General features: G+C 55.8%; 1 protein-coding gene across 6 annotated transcripts in view; it reads left to right on the forward strand.

The window, feature by feature from the left end:
* The first annotated feature begins 2,182 nt into the window (after nucleotides 1–2,182).
* Nucleotides 2,183–18,642, forward strand: part of AMZ1 (archaelysin family metallopeptidase 1) — a 44,226-nt gene continuing 27,766 nt past the window's right edge. The window contains exons 1-3 of one of the 6 annotated variants that reach the window (XM_074390344.1): nucleotides 2,337–4,533; nucleotides 4,805–4,882; nucleotides 8,095–8,381. The gene's annotated coding sequence lies outside the window, so the exon portion shown is untranslated. The other 5 variants (XM_039460484.2, XM_074390345.1, XM_074390343.1 and 2 more) reach the window with 5 other exon arrangements.

Raw genomic sequence — 18,642 nt, forward strand, 5'->3', positions numbered from 1 at the left:
TTTTTTTTTTTTTGGAGACAGAGTCTCAATGTATCACCCAGGTTAGAGTGCAGTGGTGCAATCTCAGCATCTCATCTCACTGCAACATCTGCCTCCCAGGTTCAAGTGATTCTCCTGCCTCAGCCTCCCAAGTAGCTGGGATTACAAGTGCACGCCACCATGCCAGGCTAATTTTTGTATTTTTTAGTAGAGATGGAGTTTTGCCATGTTGGTCAGCTGGCCTCAAACTCCTGACCTCAGGTAATCTGCTCATCTCAGCCTCCCAAAGTGCTAGGATTACAGGTGTGAACCACCACACCCGGCCTTCCCTTAACTAACTTCTTTGAGAGGTTATTATGAGCTAGGGATGGAGGTTACTCCTGTCATTATCACGCACATTTCATCATCTAGAATTTTAGCCGTGTGGCCCTGCCCAGCTATGAAAAATTCTGGGGAATCACTTGAACCCAGGAGGCAGAGGTTGCAGTGAGCCAAGATTGCACCACTGCACTCCAGCCTGGGCAACACAGTGAGACTCTGCCTCATGAAATAAAAAAGAGACTGCAAACTCACACCAATCATTACCTGGTAAGTGCATTTAGCTCAGGAATTACAGGTGACTATGGGGAGAAAAACATGAAGATGACGACCAGCTCAGACCCAGCCAGGGCTTGTGGCCATGCCCACCTGCTTCTGTGAGTGTCCAGGGTCTTGGGCAAGTCACCCATCCTCTCCCCCGTTTCCTGTCTGTAAGCTGGGATTAGTGACGCCGCCTTCTCAGTTGTGGGGACCTAGAAGGCAGCGATGGGCCTCTATCCCTAGGTTGCCTCCCAGGGCTGGCACATAGTAGATCTGTGTCCAGCTGCCACACACACTACCTGGTTAGTCTGGGTCCCTGGAAAGTTAACAGGACCACCTGGCCAGTGTCAGTCACAGCACACAACCATCCCAGTGTCTGGCACAGTGCGCGACCGTCCTCATGTCTGAGGCCTGTGCAGGTCACTCATGATGTCTTGTTTCCCTGTGTTCTTGGTCATCTTTAATAGCGGGCTGCTTGTTGGCTTTGAAAAATGTTGATCAAGAGATTCTTTGAGGCCTAGGATGAAGGTGGAGTCCACTAGGGAGGAGTTAAGTTGGGGCAGTACCCACTGGAGGCCACTGCAAACCAAATATACTAGCCTCCTAAAGAGCTGGGCATAGTGGCTCATGCCTGTGATCCCAGCACTTTGGGAGGCCAAGATAGGAGTACTGTTTGAGGCCAGGAGTTTGGGAATCGCCTGGACAACATAGCAAGACCCCATTCTACACTTTTTTTTTTTTTTTGAGACAGAGTTTTGCTCTTGTTGCCTAGGCTGGAGTGCAGTGGTGCAATCTCAATCTCGGCTCACTGCAACCTCCGCCTCCCAGGTTCACGTGATTCTCATGCCTCAGCCACTCCAGTAGCTGGGATTACAGGTGTGCACCACCACACCTGGCTAATTGTTGTATTTTTAGTGGAGACAAGGTCTTACCTTATTGGCCAGGCTGGTGGTCTCAAACCCCTAACCTCAGTTGATCCACCTGCCATGGCCTCCCAAAGTGCTGGGATTACAGGCATGAGCCGCTGCACCCGGCTACTCTTTTTTTCTTTTTGATTAGCTGGGCATGGTGATATGCACTTGAAGTCCCAGCTACGTGGGAAGCTGAGGTGGAAGGATTGCTTGAGCCCAGGAGTTCAAGGCTGCAGTGAGCTGTGATCACACCACTGTGCTCCAGCCTGGGTGATGGAGACCCTATGTCAAAACAAAAGAATACATCTAGTGCTTGCAGTTTTCTGTGTTTCTGGGCCTCAAATCTATGCTGGAGAAGACCGGTAGCTAACTTCTCAATAACTTTTTGCTTCTGTTAGCACCAAGGCAGTCTTTCCTGTGAGGGGAGCAGGGCTAATTCCGATTCATTCTTACCCTTAGAGTATAGCCCTTTAGGTGTTCAGGTTAGGATGGGAAGGGTTTTCTATAATGCTCCCCACTTTGGGGAGGACTGGCCACGACTTCTGCCCCCTGACCCCACAAGGCCAAAGAATGAGAACCCAAGTTTGCTGGTTTTGGCAAATGCCCTCTGACAAAAGGGCACCTCCCAGGCAGCACAGCCGTGGACTGGCTCGCCCCACCGGATGCAGCGGTGACGTCAGCCCTGCCACTGGGCACATGTCCTTTCCCGGTGACAGCAGGCAGGGTGCCTGGATCAGCCGTTTCCCTGAAGACAACGAAATATGCTGGGTGAAATAGCTTAAGGCCATCACTCCAGCAATACTGAACAGCTGACAAGATAGCAGGCAACTAACTGCGAGGCCTCGTGCTGCAGGTAAGTTGGACTCAGATACAAGGTCCTACCACGGGGGTCTGGGAAGCCTGGCTCTCAGCTCTGGTGTGGGAGAGCTCAGAGAGGGAGGGGCTCTTTGGATCAGTTGTCCCCTAGACAGTAACGCTGAACCATGGTACCTGATGAAAAGAGACTGCAGGGCTCAGCGCGGTGGCTCACTCTTGTAATCCCAGCACTTTGGGAGGCCACCGAGGTGGGTGGACGTCTTGAGCTCGGGAGTTCAAGATCAGCCTGGCCAACATGGTAAGAACCCGTCTCTACTAAAAATACAAAAGTTAGCTGGGCATGGTGGTGGGTGCCTGTAATCCTAGCTACTGGAGAGGCTGAGGCAGGAGAATCGCTTGAACCCAGGAGGCAGAGATTGCTGTGAGCCAAGATCGCACCACTGCACTCCAGCCTGGGCAAGAGTGAGACTGTCTCATTTAAAAAAAAATTGCTTATAGCCATTACAGGAGATAGTGAAAATCCAAAAAACAAAAACAAAAAAAAACCCCGCAAACACACCAATCATAACCTTGTAAGTGCAGTTAGCTCAGGAAGTACAATATTTCCCAAAAGACGACTATGGAGAGAAAAACATGAAGAAAACGACCAGCTCGGACCCAGCTGGGGCTTGTGACCATGACTACCTGCTCCTGTGTGTCCCAGGCCTTAGGCAAGTCACCCATCCTTGCCCCGTTTCCTGTTTAAGCTGGGATTAGTGACGCCGTCTTCTCAGTTGTGGGGACCTAGAAGGCAGCGATGGGCTTCTGTCCCTAGGTTGCAGCCTGAAGCTGGCACGTAGTAGGTCTATGTCCAGCTGCCACACACACTACCTTACCAGGTAGCCTCAGGAGGCAGGAAAGGGCAATGGGCCCATTTCACAGGGGGAAGAACTGAGGCAAAGAAAGGCAGTAGAGACTCGTGCTTCTGCTTTAGTAGCTCCTGCCGTGGGCTTGACATGGGAACCCCTCTCACAAGCTCTGCCTCTGCTGCCCTGGGCACTGTTAGCCTGTGGAATCCGGCTCTCCTCTCTGCCTGGTTCTCAGCAACTCTAGGAACTTTTAGAGCCTCTGGCCTATGCTGAGGTTGGGTGGCTGCTAGCCAGAGCCCTAGAGAGAGGGTGTATCAGTTAGTGCTGGGTAACAGCCCCGAATGCATGGCTTCACATTTCCTTAGTATTAAAGGGCCTATGGGCTGGCCAGGCTGTACTGCTCTCAGTGTTGGGCCTGGCATTTCCTGGCTGGGCTCACTCACACATCTGTGGGCAGCTTCCAGCTTGGCTGGGAGCTAGCTAGTCCAGGATGGCCTCAGCTCAGGTGACCCAGGCTCCATACACCCTCTTGCCTTCCTGCAAAGCAGCCCAGCTCGTCGTTCTCATGCTATAGCAGGAGTCAGAGAAAGCAGGCAGAGGCATGCATGTCCCTGGAGGCCTAAGCTTAGAGCCAGCAATGTCACTGCTGTCACCTTTTATTGGCTACAGCAAGTCATAAGACAGGCTCAGATTGAAGGATGGGGAAGTAGACTCCACCGCTAGATAAGAGTTGCGACAAAGTCACAGGGCAAAGGGCATGGTGATTCAGGGAGAAGTGGGGCATCAAGGTCACTTTTGTAATTGATCTACCACAGAGGGGAGCCCCCCTTTGAGAAGGTGAGTGGTTGGGCCTTGGTGCTTAGGGAGCCACGAACCAACCTGCTAGATGGGGCCTTCAGTGGGGTGGCCAGATGTCAGTTTAGCCTCAGGACTCACTCAGCCTCATGCAAGCCCATGTCTTGGGCAACATTGCAGCCCTAGCTGCCAGCACAGAGTGGCTCTTCCAGAAAGTTTGTTGAATGAGTGACCTAAGTCAGCTCCTGTGCCAGGCAGCCCAGAGGGACCATCCCAGAGCCTCCTTCTTGGGGTGCAAGCCCACCTGGGCTTGGGGTGGGGGGTGTCTGCACTTGTGGGAGCCTCCCCATGCCTGCTGGGAACCTGAAGACGCAGAGACCTCCTACCTCACCCCCTCCGTGGGGACCCTTTTCCCCACACTTCTTGGTTCCTGTCGGAGCCAAGATGTGTCGCCATGGAAACTGCTTGGCAAACGCTGGCAGGCAGAGGCGGCCAACAGCAGCTCTCCTGATCGAGCTCCGGGTGCCGGCTGGAGCGACATCGAGGGACAGTGGTGTGAGCAAGCACACCAGGCCGTGTGTGACACGCGTGGGGACAGAGGCCAGGTGGCTGCAGGAGGGCGTGTGGAGAGGTTGGGGCGCCCCGGCGTGCATGCTGCCACGTGTGTGCGTATGTGCATGTGCGTGTGGGTGTGTGCGTGCCTGTGCATGTACCAACAGTGCAGCCGCATTGGGGCGCGTGTGCTCTGAGTGTGATGGCCGCGTGGGCCGGTGCAGGGTGTTTGCGGGCAGGGGGGTGTCTGAGTGTTGCTGTGACCTGCAGCAGCACAGCTGCCTGGATTGAGCACCCACTGTGGGCTGGACATTGACATAGCAGGTGCTGACAGGACTGGCAGAGGTGGCTGCTGCCCTCATCCCCAGCCTGCAGTCCTGGGCGAAGGCCGACGCTGAACAGGTACGTGTAAGAGTTGCCAAAGTGCGTGCCGGGAGGGTCCTGGGAAGAGACGACTGTGGGGCCTGAAGCCTAAATGTGGGGTGAGAGGCATCCAGGCCGGCGGTCCAGGTGGAAGGCATGGCCCAGGCAAGGGCTGGGAGGCCAGGGAGGAAAGGACAGAGTCTGGAGCCCAGGAGAAGCGGCGAGGGGCCATGGCCCTGAAGGAGGATAGGGCTTAATCTGAGTGGAGGAGGCCCAGCTGGGGGTGCAGGGTGCCAGGACAGCAGGGTGCCTTCTAGGCAGAGGGACCCTGGAGGTAGGACTAGGGATGTGAGACCAGGGCAGACAGAGCCAGGGGGATGCAGCTGACAGCTGGAGCTGGTGAGATGTTGTCTTTGAAAGGCTTCCTCTTGGAGGCAAGTGGCTTGGAAAGGGGTGTGTGCAGGCCGAGGAGTCTGCAGCCGGCCTGGGATGGGGGACAGTTAAAAGCTATTTTGGAGGTTGATTAGATGCTCCTTGGTGACAGTGGCACTTGGAGGAGGAGGGTAGGGCTGGGATGATGGGGATTCCTAGGATGGGAGGTGCTGAGGGAGGTCTGGGGGTGCTTGTGGCACCCCCAGAGTTGTCTCACCAGGGGGCTGCTTCCAGAGCTCCCATAACAGGTGCTTGGCTCTCTGGGCACCTGCCTGGGTCTCCGGCCCCACAGGCTCCCTGAGCCCTGCCAAGCTGGGCGGGTGTGCAGCGCACCCAGCAGACGCTGGAGATCCTGGCTTTTGTAGGGCTTCTTTGGGCACCCCTGGGAGCCCAGACGCCCAGCAGCTTCAAGCTGTGAAGCCTCCAGAGGGGGCCAGACATGTCCTTGGCACTCCTGGCTGTTCCTTGCTGCCCAAGGTCCCCTCTGCGGCTGGGGTTGCTGGATACCTCCAAGGAGTAGGGGCTCCCTGCTCATTTTCACCCTGACCCCAGCTCTGGGGGTGTGAGAGGCAGAGGTGATGACTCAGGAAGGTCTTGGCTGTTGCAGGCTGGCTCTGGCTACTTGGGCTATGCTGCAGGGCCGGGGGTTCGGCCACTTCGTGCTGGCCACAGAGCTGGGGCCTCTCATGCATCTCGTAGGCCTGTCCGACGAGGCCCGCGCACTCACTGGGGGCTCCTTCCCTGGGTGCGCCCCCCATGGATGCTGCTGGACTCCCTGGTAACCCTACTGGCCAAGCCTGGGGTTGTTTCCCAGGTCCATGGTGTGGCCTTGGGTGAGCACCCTGGCCAAATCACCAGACACCAGGCCTTTGGGACCCCTGCATCTGCCAAAACGTTGCTGACCCACAGGCACCAGGGAGCGCAGCCTGCAGGTCAGAAACCTTTGGGGACCCTGAGTGCCGGTTGTTTGCATCCCTGCCCACGGATGCCCCCTCGTGGCCAATCCCATCCGTCTTAGAACCCCGTTTCAGAGCTGAGGATGCAGGGCTGAAGGGGGCATGGCTGAGCTAGATGAGACTCAGGCCTGAAAACCCCAAGTTGGCCTGGCCAGTGCGTGCCTGACCATGGGCACCATCAACACAGCTTCTGTTACTCTTTTTTTTTTTTTTGAGACAGGGTCTCACTCTTGCCCAGGCTGGAGTGCAGTGGTGCAATCATGGCTCACTGCAGCCTTGACATCCCCAGACTTAGGTGATCCTCCCACCTCAGCCTCCCAGAGAGCTGGGGCTACAGGCGCATGCCACCATGCCCAGATAACTTTTTATTTATTTTGTAGAGATGGGGGGTGGGTCTTGCTATATTGCCCAAGCTGCTCTTGAACTCCTGGGCTCAAGAGATCCACCTGACTTGGCCTCCTAAAGTGCTGGGATTACAGGTGTGAGCCACCTCACCCAGCCAAGCCTTTGTTATTCTTGTTGTTAGGGTCCCACTGCAGGGCTGTGGGGAGGTTTGCAGGCAACTCAGAGTCAAGACAGACCCTGACAGGAACAGAGGTTGCAGGGAGATGCCATCGGAGATACTCCCATGTGCCTGGCCCGTGTGTGTGTCTTTCCCTGTTGGAGAAGCCACATGTCAGGATTCTCCCAGGGCGCCTCACCACACACAGCACAAGAGGGTAGGAAATGGGGATGGAGGGAGGAGGGAGACGGTGACAGAGAGAGAGATCGAGAGAACAAGGGCCCCAAGACAGACAGAGAGAGATACAAACACAGAGAGACAGACAGAGAGATGGGCAGACGGCCCCTCCCCCGGCCCCCAGACTTAGCTGAGTCCACAGGGAGCCCCAACAGTGGGGGAGGGGTCCTGGGGGAGCGGGTTAAGGGCCCCAGTGTATGTGCTGGGGCTGTGACTTTGCACTGAGTGCCCCCCAGCCCCAGCCACCCTGGCTGTTCTCCGGAGGGAACAAGGGCTTTCAGAGCTGGGGACTCGGCGTGAATACTAATCCAGAAGCTCAAAGGGCGGCCTCACAAGCTGGGCACGGGGAGGCTGGGCCAGGGCCAGGGCCAGCTGAGCCTGTCTGGGAACTTGCCCTACTCGGCCCCCACCCTGCCGTGGGATGCTCCTGGTGTTGGGGGGCTCCTGGTCTCCCCTCAGGTCTGAGATGGTCCCAGCTATCCCAGGACAGGGTGCGGGGGGTACTGTAGCTCCAGCAGTCAGGGGTTTTGGTGTCCAGCACCAATGACACTGGGTGGGCCCCCAGCACACAGTCCCTTGAAGAGTGGCTGCCCGGCAGGTGTCAGGCCGATGGGAGGGTCCTTAGCTTTGCTTTGCGTTCCTACAGTGCTACAATGACAGCTCCGGGAAAGCCCGGGGAAACTGAGGCATGGGCAGGAAGCCCATGTCAGGGAGGCTTTGACTGTGCTCTGTGCAAGGACACCCCAAGTCCCACAGGCAGTGCTGGAGTCAGGCCCTGTGTGCCCTGCCTGGGCCAGAATTCATACCCCTTTGCCTCCCACCTGGACATCACCTGCTGCACCCTGGAGACCCCAGTGCCAGGCCAAGGAAACCCCTGCTATGTTTCAAGCCCCTTCACCCCCAAGCCCCTGGCCCTCAGCCACCCCGTCCCTGGAGGTGGCCTCATCTCTTCTTCAGCTTCTCTGGCGCTGCCCCACTTCCTGCACCCATCTATGCCCAGAGCCCTGCCCCATGACAGGCAGGCCTTCCTTCCACCTGGCACACCCCCATCTCTGCCCTTGACCCGGGCTCATCTTGCTGTGCAGTGAAGCCAGCCTCAGCTCCATCCTCCTCTGTCCCCACAGCGCTATCTGTCCACACCCTTGCCTGCTGGCTTTGGAGCAGGGCCGAGCTGCAGAGAGGCCAACTCCCTGTCTTGCGGCCTAGCGCCCGGCACACGCAAGGGCTCCAGTTTGCTGAGTGAGCAGCTGCAGTTTCGCAGGACTCGGTGTGCCAAGCACCCTGCAAGAGTGCTTCTCATCCTTATAAAACCTGTGCGAAGCATTTTCCTCTTTTCCAATGTGGATGAGTTTCCTGTGGCTGCTGTGACAAATGACCACAATGGCATGCCTTCAAACAGCACACATTTACTGTAAGTTCTGGAGGGCAGAGGTCCAAAGTCAAGGCTGGGGCAGGGCCAAACCTCCCCTGAGGGCTCCAGGGGAGGGTCCTTCCTGCCTCTTCTTGGAGCTTCTGGGGGCTCCAGGTGTCCTTGGCTTGTGGACACTCTCATCTCTACCTGCTTTTTTGTCTCTGTGTCTTCCACTTTCTACCTGTTTTAAAATTTTTTTGGGGGCCGGGCACGGTGGCTCAAGCCTGTAATCCCAGCACTTTGGGAGGCCGAGGCGGGTGGATCACTAGGTCAAGAGATCGAGACCATCCGGGTCAACATGGTGAAACCCCGTCTCTACTAAAAATACAAGAAATTAGCTGGGCATGGTGGCGCATGCCTGTAATTCCAGCTACTCAGGAGGTTGAGGCAGGAGAATTGCCTGAACCCAGGAGGCGGAGGTTGCGGTGAGCCGAGATCGCGCCATTGCACTCTAGCCTGGGTAACAAGAGCGAAACTCTGTCTCAAAAAAAAAAAAATTTTTTTGTAGAGATGGGGGGTCCCACTATGTTGTCCAGGCTGTTAGCCAACTCCTGGGCTCAAGTGATCCTCCTACCTTGGCCTCCCAAAGTGTTGGAGATGACAGGCCTGAGCCACCTCGCCCAGCCTCTTTCTCTCTTTTAAAAAATTGTTGGTTGGGTGTGGTGGCTTATGCCTGTAATCCCAGAACTTTGGGAGGGTGAGGCGGGTGGATCACTTGAGGTCAGGAGTTCAAGACCAGCCTGGCCAACACAGTGAAACGCCATCTCCACTAAAAATACAAAAATTAGCTGGGTGTAGTGGTATGTGCCTGTAATCTCAGCTATTTGGGAGCCTGAGGCAGGAAACTCACTTGAACCTGGAAGGCAGAGGTTGCAGTGAGCCGAAATCACGTGACTGCATTCCAGCCTGGGTGAAAGAGTGAGACTCTGTCTCAAAAAAAAAAAAACCCAAATTGTTATTATTTTTTTACATTATCTTGTTTCTCCAATGGGGAGCCTCTCTCTAACTCTTATAAAGTCACTTGCCATTGGATTTAGGGTCCCCCGACCCAGGATGATCTCTTCTTAACATCCTTACTTTAACTATATCTGCAAAAAATCGGTTTCCAAATAAGGTTCCATTCTGAGCATGCAAGTGGGCACATCTTTTGGGAGCCACTATTTCACCCAGTCTGGGGAAACTGAGGCAGGGGAGGGTGAAGCTGCTTCCCCAGGCCGTACAGCTCTCTTTTGACCCCAGGTCTGCCCTGGTCAGAGGATGGTGATGAGCATGAAGGTGGGAGCAGGCCCCTTTGTCCATCACTGAAAGGACAGGGGTCCCCATATCACTGCCTCCTTATAGAATAGACTCTGATGAGGTGGCTTTAACCAGAGAAGGGTGTGCAGTCTGCTGGCGTGGAGACCAGTGTGTCCCGGGTACAGGGTGGCTGGGCAGACAGGGTGGTGGTGGCTGCCTGAAGCCTTGGCTGGCGGGAGCCGGGTCATCAGCAGGCTGCTTCTGTGTTCCAGGGGTCCTGGCACCGGCCCTGGTACTACCCATCTTGGCCCCTAGGAGGGGCCCTGCTCATTTGGGCTTCCAGTCTCCCAGGTTGACCCAACACACAGAAGAGGAATGGTCACTCCAGGCTCAACACAATTTCTTTTCCAGTGGATCCCACTCCTGTAGCTATTCAGGGAGGGGTGTGGGGTGGATATTCCACAACTACTTTGCTATTGTTGTTGTTGTTGTTGTTGTTGTTTGAGATGAGTCTCACTCTGTCACCCAGGTTGGAGTGCAGTGGTGTGATCTCAGCTTACTACAACCTCCACCTCCCAGGTTCAGGCAATTGTCCTGCCTCAGCCTCCTGAGTAGCTGGGATTACAGGCGTGAGCCACCACGCCCGGCTAATTTTTTTGTATTTTTAGTAGAGATAGGGTTTCACCATGTTGGCCAGGCTGGCCTTGAACTTCTGACCTCAGGTGATCCAGCTGCCTTGGCCTCCCACCACTTCTTTGCAATAAGCAGTTTTAGGACAAAACATTTAGTCCAGGCTCCGTGGCTCATGCCTGTAATCACAGTAATTTGGAAGGCCAAGGTGGGCGGATCAGTTGAGATCAGCAGTTTGAGACCAGCCTGGCCAACATGGTGAAAGCCTGTCCTTCCTAAAAAATACAAAAATTAGCCAGGTATGGTGGCGGGCACCTGTAATCCCAGCTACTCAGGAGGCTGAGGCAGGAGAATCGCTTGAGTCTGGGAGGCGGAGGTTGCAGTGAGCCAAGATCATACCACCTCACTCCAGCCTGGGCAACAGAAAAAAAAAAAAAAGAACATTAATCTTTTATTAGGTTCTGGGTCCTCTGCCCCCAACAGAAATAACCTGTAAAGGCCTGGTGTGGTGGCTCGTGCCTGTAATCCCACCACTCTGGGAGGCCAAGGTGGGTGGATCACAAGGTCAGGAGTTTGAGACCAGCCTGACCAACATGGTGAAACCTCGTCTCTACTAAAAATACAAAAAAATTAGCTGGGCGTGGTGGCTCACGCCTGTAATCCCAGCTACTCAGGAGGCTGAGGCAGGACAATTGCCTGAACCTGGGAGGCGGAGGTTGTAGTGAGTCAAGATCGTGCCACTGCACTCCAGCCTGGGCGACAGAGTGAGACTTCATCTCAAAAAAAAAAAAAAGAAAGAAAAAGAAAAAAGAAATAACCTGTAAAATCCCCATGGCAGCATGTGTCAAAAAGTGCAGCTTTGTGAGCCAGAATCTGTTTGTAGGAATTTATCCTGAGCTGGGGGGGATCCACATACCTGTGCAAAGATCCGTGGAAACAAGATTATTTATCACAGTGATATATGCTAGTGAGACACCGAGAAACCAAAACGTCCCAAACCAGATGACGGAGCCATGACACGGAATCCAGCACAGATCATTGGGGTGGGGGCTGACTTCTGGCCACTGGTGGGTGTAAAGTGTTGGGGCCACCTGTAGAATGCATTATGTGGTGTGAATCCCTTAAAATACATATTCAGGCTGGGCATGGTGGCTCATACCTTTGATCTCAACATTTTGGGAGGCTGAACTGGGATGATCGTTTGAACCCAAGAGTTTGAGAACAGCCTGGGCAACATAGTGAGATCCCATCTCTATATAAAAGTTGCAAAATTAGCCAGGTGTGATGGCGTGTGCCTGTAGTCTCAGCTACTCAGGAGGTTGAGGCAGGAGAATTGCTTGAGCCTAGGAAGTCAAGGCCGCAGTGAGTTGTGTTTGCACCACTGTGTTCCAGCTTGGGCAACATAGCAAGACCCCTCAAAAGAAAATTTTAAAAATACATATTTCAATGTGGAGGAAAAGATGATCAGAAGGATGTCTGACAAGAAGGTAAGAGAGGTTACCTCTTGACAATTGGCTTATGGGGTCTTCTTTTTGTTGTTTTTCATAATTTTTGAAATTCTGTACACTGGACACCTAGTGTTGTTATTTCTTAAGGCTTAACAAGATTCCTCTGCAATGGTGTGGGACGATGGTGACGAATCCCTCAGCCATCTGCGGGGCACTGCTGAGGGCGTGAGGGCATTTCTGTACGGTGAGGCAGAGCTGGTAGGCGGCTGCCTGCCAGCCTGAGGGAAGGGTTTGCAGAGAGTAAAAGGGCAGTTTGAGAAAAAAGCCTCTGGGCTCCATCTGGAGCTCTCCTGCTGGCCTTCACGGCCAGGGCTGGGTTTGGTCATCCTCCCGCACTTTCCATCTCGGGGGCGGTTGGCACAGGGTCGGGGCTGTACTCACAGCTGGCCAGGGCAGAGCAGGGCGCCCATCCTCAGGGCTACTGACCGTGGGGTAACAAGAGGCCGCAATGAGTGCCTGGAACCTCCCTCCTTTGGGCCAGCACCTCCCACCTGCCCAACCCTTGCAGGACTACCTAGTGGGGCTGGACAGAGACCTCCTATCAGGTGGCAGCAGCAGGTGGGTGGACCCCAGGGAAGACTCCTACCTCCCGATCCCTCACCCAGCAAGGACTGATAGCGGGTTAAGGAAGCTCTGCTGGGAGACAACCCCACCCTAGCTAGAGGGGCTTTGGGTAGAGTCCCCCTTGGGTTCCTCCTGACCACCCAGGTGGCCTTGGGGACGGTGTAGGGTCCTTCATGGGCTCACTTGGTCTCCTTATTCCTAACCCGGCGACTGGTGTGCAGCTGGGACCAGTCCTGTCTGAGTTAGTGACCATCTGTCTTGGACACCAGGGTCCAAGACACGGGCTGGCCCCTCAGCAACTGCACAGCTCGCCCACCTCCCGATGATAGTGCAGGGGTGGTGATTCTTCTTTCCACTAAGTGCCTCCTGCTGGGATGTGGCGGACATGGGCACAGGACCAAACTGGGCTATGGATATGCCAGCTCACACTCCATCTCCTAGGCTCAAGCACTCCCCCCGCTTCAGCCTCCCGAAGTGCTGGGATTACAGCTGTGAGCCACCCTGCCCTGGCCCATCTATTCTTTTAAGAAACACTTGCCAGCAAGTGTTTCTTAACTCAGGCGCATCTGGTTTTGCTGTGCAGGTGGGAGGAGACCCCGACGGCCCGAGGCCCTGCCCCAGCCAAGATCCCAGCCCTGCCCTATCTCCCAGTCCTGGCAAAGAGCTGGTGCCTGCAAGCGTCTCTTAAAATAAGTGTCAGAGAAGAGACTCCAGGGCAGAGTGCTGGAGAATGGAGCCACTAGCCTTTCCACTGAGTCGGGCTTATGGCATTTGCAACCCCAAAGGGAGGGAGGGACCAGGGGCACCAGGCCTGCTGTGGCCTGGGCTTGGGGGAGGCCTGGACCCTCTGGAGGCTCTGAGGACCCTAGGAGGTGACCTGACCCCAGAAGGAACACTCCTGGCACTCAGGGCTTGTCCCACAGGAACTTGTGCCAGGACTATCCCCGGGGTCCCCTCCCCAGCTGTGCTGAAGCCCCATAGGTGACGGGGTGGGGGAGAGGCCATTCCAGGACTTACCCTCCTTCCCTCATGCCACCTCCAGCGGGGTCCCTGCAGTGTCCAGGAGGGGAGGGGCCCTGAGGCGAAGCGCAGAGCTATGCCCTAGTCAGGAAAGCCGCTCCCAGCGTCTTAACTCGGGGCGTATCTGGAGTGGGTTTGCTGTGTGGGTGGGAGGAGACCCCGACCAGTCCAGCCCCTGCCCAGCCCAGACCCCAGCCCTGCCCTGTCTCCCAGTCCTGGCACAGAGCTGGTGTTGGCAAGTGTTTCTTTTTTTTTTTTTTTTTGAGACAGAGTTTCGCTCTTGTTACCCAGGCTGGAGTGCAATGGTGCGATCTCAGCTCACCGCAACCTCCGACTCCTGGGTTCAGGCAATTCTCCTGCCTCAGCCTCCTCAGTAGCTGGGACTACAGGCACGTGCCACCATGCCCAGCTAATTTTTTGTATTTTTTTTTTTTTAGTAGAGACGAGGTTTCACCATGTTGACCAGGATGGTCTCGATCTCTTGACCTCGTGATCCACCCGCCTCAGCCTCCCAAAGTGCTGGGATTACAGGCTTGAGCCACCACGCCCAGCTGGCAAGTGTTTCTTAAAAGAATAAATGGGCCAGGGCAGGATGGCTCACACCTGTAATTCCAGCACTTTGGGAGGCTGAGGCCGGAGAATTGCTTGAGCCCAGGAGGTGGAGACCCGCCCAGGAGATGGTGACATGGTGACACCCCATCACTATCAAAAAAAAAAAAAAAAAAAAAAGAGTGCTGAAATGAATCAGTCTTGTAGGGGGTGTGAGATGAAGGGGACTTCCAGGAGGAGTGATGACAGGCCACCAGGGCACACCCCACGTTGCTGGGGTAGCCCTGATGTCAGGGCCTTACCGGGTGGCCTGGTTCACCCCTCTCACCTGGGGCCTTATCTCATAGCCTAGTTGACTCCTCTCACCTGGGGAGTCATTAACTGACCCAGGCTGACTGATATCCCTCACCTGCTTGGCTTTAGAGTCTGAGACCCCCGCCTGGGTGTTTCTGGGAGGCTGGCGTGTCCCACGTGAGCTCCACCGCGGGCGGCTGGAGGGCGTGGGGCAGGACAGTGAGCCCGGGAGGGGTGTGGCTCTCCGTTCCCGCCCGCAGTCTCACACCGACCCCAGTCCCTGCCCCATGCGCTGACGTCATCGGGACCTCCCGATCCTTCGGCCCAGCCCGAGCTGCCCACGCTGCTGCCCGGGGCGCGGTGCCCGACGAGGCCTTTGCCGGCTCCCGAGGGCGCGGGACTGCGAGGTAGGGGCGCGCGGGGAGGACTCGGGGACGCGGGGTCGGGAGGGACCCCCGTGCAGGGGCGGGTGAGCAGGGGCAGCTCCGGGTCCAGCGCGCAAGCCCCGAAGACGCCCAGGCGGCGGCGGCTACGAGCTCGCAGGGACCTCGGAGACGCGAAGGGCGCACTTGGCCGGAGCAGGGGAGCCCGGCCCTATGGAGGGTTTGCTGCTGTGCCGCGCCGGGGTCGGCACAGCCTGGGCCGGTCCCGCAGAGGGAAGGAAGGGCCAGGGAAGGGGCACGCGCCCCCTCCCCGCCATCGACTCCCAGGCCAGGGCGACCTGCGCGCTTCGCGATGGGATCAAACTGGGGCCAGGGCGGGAATCCGGAGCCAGGAACCCCGAAAGAAGGCATTTCCGGAGCGGGGCGAGCCAGGTGGGTGTGGGACGTCCCCGGGGAGCCTCCAGGGTGCAGAGAATCTCATTGCGCCCGGGCTCCCCGCAGCCTGTGTGTGTGCCGGGGAGGGAGAAGGTTCCCTCACCAAGTTGATTGAGAAAGAAGGCGCTGGATATTACCCCTGCGGGAAAGTAAGACAGGTCTCAAAACCAGAAAAGCAAGGGAGGGATGAAGTCGAAACGGCAAACTTTACTAAGGCCACCAGGGTCGGGGAGAGCAGCGAAGTGGGTCCTTTCTGCTCCCATCACGGGAGGGAGACACTTGGGAGAGGAGTCGGGTTCGCAGGTGAGGGGAGATACAGGAAGCCAAGCGCTTGGCCCGGAGGCCACTGCCTCTGTGGTCTAAGCCCTCATTTCCTCTCCTAGCGAATGGAAACCTTCTGAGAGGTATGAAAACCCGAACCCGTTGGTCTCGTTCTGCGTGGGGCTGCCTGAAGGTCTGGGCTGTCAGCTAATGAATAGCTTGATGCAGCTGCTGGGAGGTTTTTGCAAAGCGCATTCAGAATAGCGAGAATTAGAGTGGTTTCTTGCCCGAAGGCTGGGCATCTGCGTGGTCAGATGGGGGAGGAGGAGGGCCCGGAGCTGTGCGTTTTAGGGCAGCCTGACCTTGGATACCTGGTTACTGGGGCAACCTGGTGGTCCCTGTTGCTTAGAGTGGCAGACCCTTCCCAGGCGGGCGGGTGGGGGCAGGACATGGATGTGCCTTTTCTAGTCTTTGGACAAAAAAGACAGGAGGAGAAGCCGCTGAGAAGTCTACCCCACGGTATTCAGAGCAGGCAGGGGCCAGGTGCAGTGGCTCACGTCTGTAATCCCAGCACTTTGGGATCCCAGCTGAGACGGGCGGATCACCTGAGGTCTGGAGTTGGAAAGCAGCCTGCAACCTCTTGCCTTCCAGGTTCAAGCGATTTTCCTGACAAACGTGGAGAAACCCCGTCTCTACTAAAAATACAAAATTAGCTGGGTGTGGTAGTGCACACCTGTAGTTCCAGCTATTTGGGAGACTGAGGCAGGAGAATTGCTTGAACCTGGAAGGCAGAGGTTGCACTGAGCCGAGATTGCACTTCGGCCTGAGCAACAAGAGCAAAACTCTGTCTAAAAAAAAAAAAAAAAAAATAGGGCGGGAACACGGGTGCTTTGGGAGAGGAGATGTCCCACCCTCTGTGCCCCATTGGAACACCTCTGCTCCAGGAGTTAAGGAGCTGGGGTTGCAATGTGAGGCATGGCTTTGAAACCAGGCCCGACTGCCCCCCAGCTGTGTCACCACGGGCAAGTCACATAACATCCCAAGCCTCAGTTTCCCCACCTGAAACACAGCAGTGGCACCTGTGATCCATGTGTGGCTTGGAGGACGCAGACATGGCACCTGTTGGCTGCTGTCGTGACCATAATTAACAGAAGAGGGGGACAGACTGTCAGGGCCCAAAGAACAGAGAGGAACCTCAATTTGGAAGGGTCTCCTTTTTGGGGCACGGATGGGCTGGTGAGTGTCAGAGGGTGCTGGGAAGCTGACCCGCACCAACTGTAGCTCCCTCCCCGTGGGTACCCCTGGGGTTCACATGCAGCTCTGGCTCTATGTGAGGAGTGCTCTCTTGCAGAAATGACCTGGCAGGATGGAAGGACTCAGGTGGTGGCTGCCAGTGGGGACCAGGATTTTCCTGAATGACCCACAAAGACGACTGTGGCCACAAGACTTCTTTAGAGGAAATGCTGTCTGGGCAGACGTCGTGCCCCAGACACCCGAGAGCTGCACCTGTGTTGAGGGACGCAGGGACCTGTGTGTTCGTATGCCCAGCTTGGAACCTGTCACACCACTCTCTGGTCTGCATTGGGAGGTGGCTGTGTTTTCGTGTGTGTGTGTGTGTGACAGACAGGTCTTGCTCTGTCTTCCAGGCTGGAGTGCAGTGATGCAATCATAGCTCACCGCACCCTCGACCTCCAGAGCTAAAGCAGTCTTCCCATCTCAGCCTCCCTAGTAGCTGGAAACACAGACATGTACCACCATGCCCAGCTAATTTTATTTTTTTATTTTTATTTTATTTTATTTTTTTTTTTTGAGATGGAGTCTTGCTCTGTCACCCAGGCTGGAGTGTAGTGTTACTATCTCGGCTCACTGCAACCTCTGCCTCCCAGGTTCAAGCGATTCTCCTGCCTCAGCCTCCCGAGTAGCTGGGATTACAGGCACGTGCCACCACGCCCAGCTAATGTTTTTGTATTCTTAGTAGAGATGGGGTTTCACTATGTTGGTCATGCTGGTCTTGAACTTTTGACTTCGTGGTCTGCCCGCCTCAGCCTCCCAAAGTGCTGGGATTACAGGTGTGAGCCACTGTGCCTGACCTTGCCCAGCTAATTTTTAAAATGTTTTGTAGAGATGGGGTTTCACTGTGTTGTCCAGGCTGGTCTCAAACTCCTGGACTCAAGTGTGGAGTCCCAGGAGGTGGCTATTTTTAGACCTTGCCTCTCACGTCCTGTTGCTCCTCCGGCGGGGTCAGTGTGGAGCTGGCCTGACCACGCCTTCCTAGGCGGCTTAGGGTGGCTGACTCGGTGTTGCGTCTCTGGCTGAGTTTCCCGAGTAGATGCTCTGAGTTACCTGTGTGCCCAGCACGGCTTGCAGGTGTGCAAACGGCTTTCTATGGTCATGGCTCCTCTGCGTACGTGTTCTGATCCCCCGGAAAACTTGCTGCTGGGTCCCTTCCTGTTTCTACATCATTTGGTCCTCCCTGAATGACTTAGATGAGCCTCAGGTTTGCAGTTTGGGCCCAAGTCACACCTGGGACCGATGCAGTAGGGCTTGTGAACTTTTGGTGAAAAGAAGGCATTTCTCAGCCGGGTGCGGTGGCTCATCTCTATAATCCCAGTGCTTTGGGAGGCCGAGGCAGGCAGATCACTTGAGGCCAGGAGTTCGACACCAGCCTGGCCTCAACGTGTTGAAATCCTGTCTCTACTAAAAATACAAAAATTAGCCTGGTATGAGGGCATGCGTCTGTAGTCTCAGCTACTCAGGAGGCAGAGGCATGAGAATAGCTGGAACCCGGGAGAAGAAGGTTGCAGTGAGCTGAGATTGTACCACTGCACTCCAGCCTGGTGACAGGCAAAAAAAGGCATTTCTCATTTCTTGACACTTTGCCTGGGGTGGGAGGGTCTGCTGGCAGGGAAGCCCCTGACCAGGGTCTTTAGGCGGTCGGGGGTGTGGGAGCTGGCAGGAAAGCCTCCTCGAGAGTAGGGGAAAGTCCGTGCATGAGGACCAGAGTTGGAGGGGTCACTGTGTTAGAAGTCAAGATGCCAGTGAGCTGTGTTACTCTGGGCAAGTGGCTTTCCTCTCTGAGCCCCAGTCTCCTGGGCTATGACACGGGTGAATTCTAGGGTGGCCATGGAGGTTGGACAGGTGTCGCATCAGAAAGTGATTTTGGGGCTTTGCAAGGTGGCAGACACAGAAGGGGGAACGGTCCAGGTTGCCTGCAGGGACTGGTATCTGTTTTACCATCTCCTCCTCTGGAAAGCTGGGACACAGACCCTCCTGGGCATCTGGAAGGCCCTGGGCTGCTCCAGAGAAATAATGTATAGGCCCCTCTCCACAGAACAAATCGTTCGGAGCTGGCCACGGCACCAGAGGAATGATTTGGAGGTA

The sequence above is a fragment of the Saimiri boliviensis genome, chromosome 20, assembly GCF_048565385.1.
Source record: "Saimiri boliviensis isolate mSaiBol1 chromosome 20, mSaiBol1.pri, whole genome shotgun sequence".
Taxonomy (NCBI): Eukaryota; Metazoa; Chordata; class Mammalia; order Primates; family Cebidae; genus Saimiri; species Saimiri boliviensis.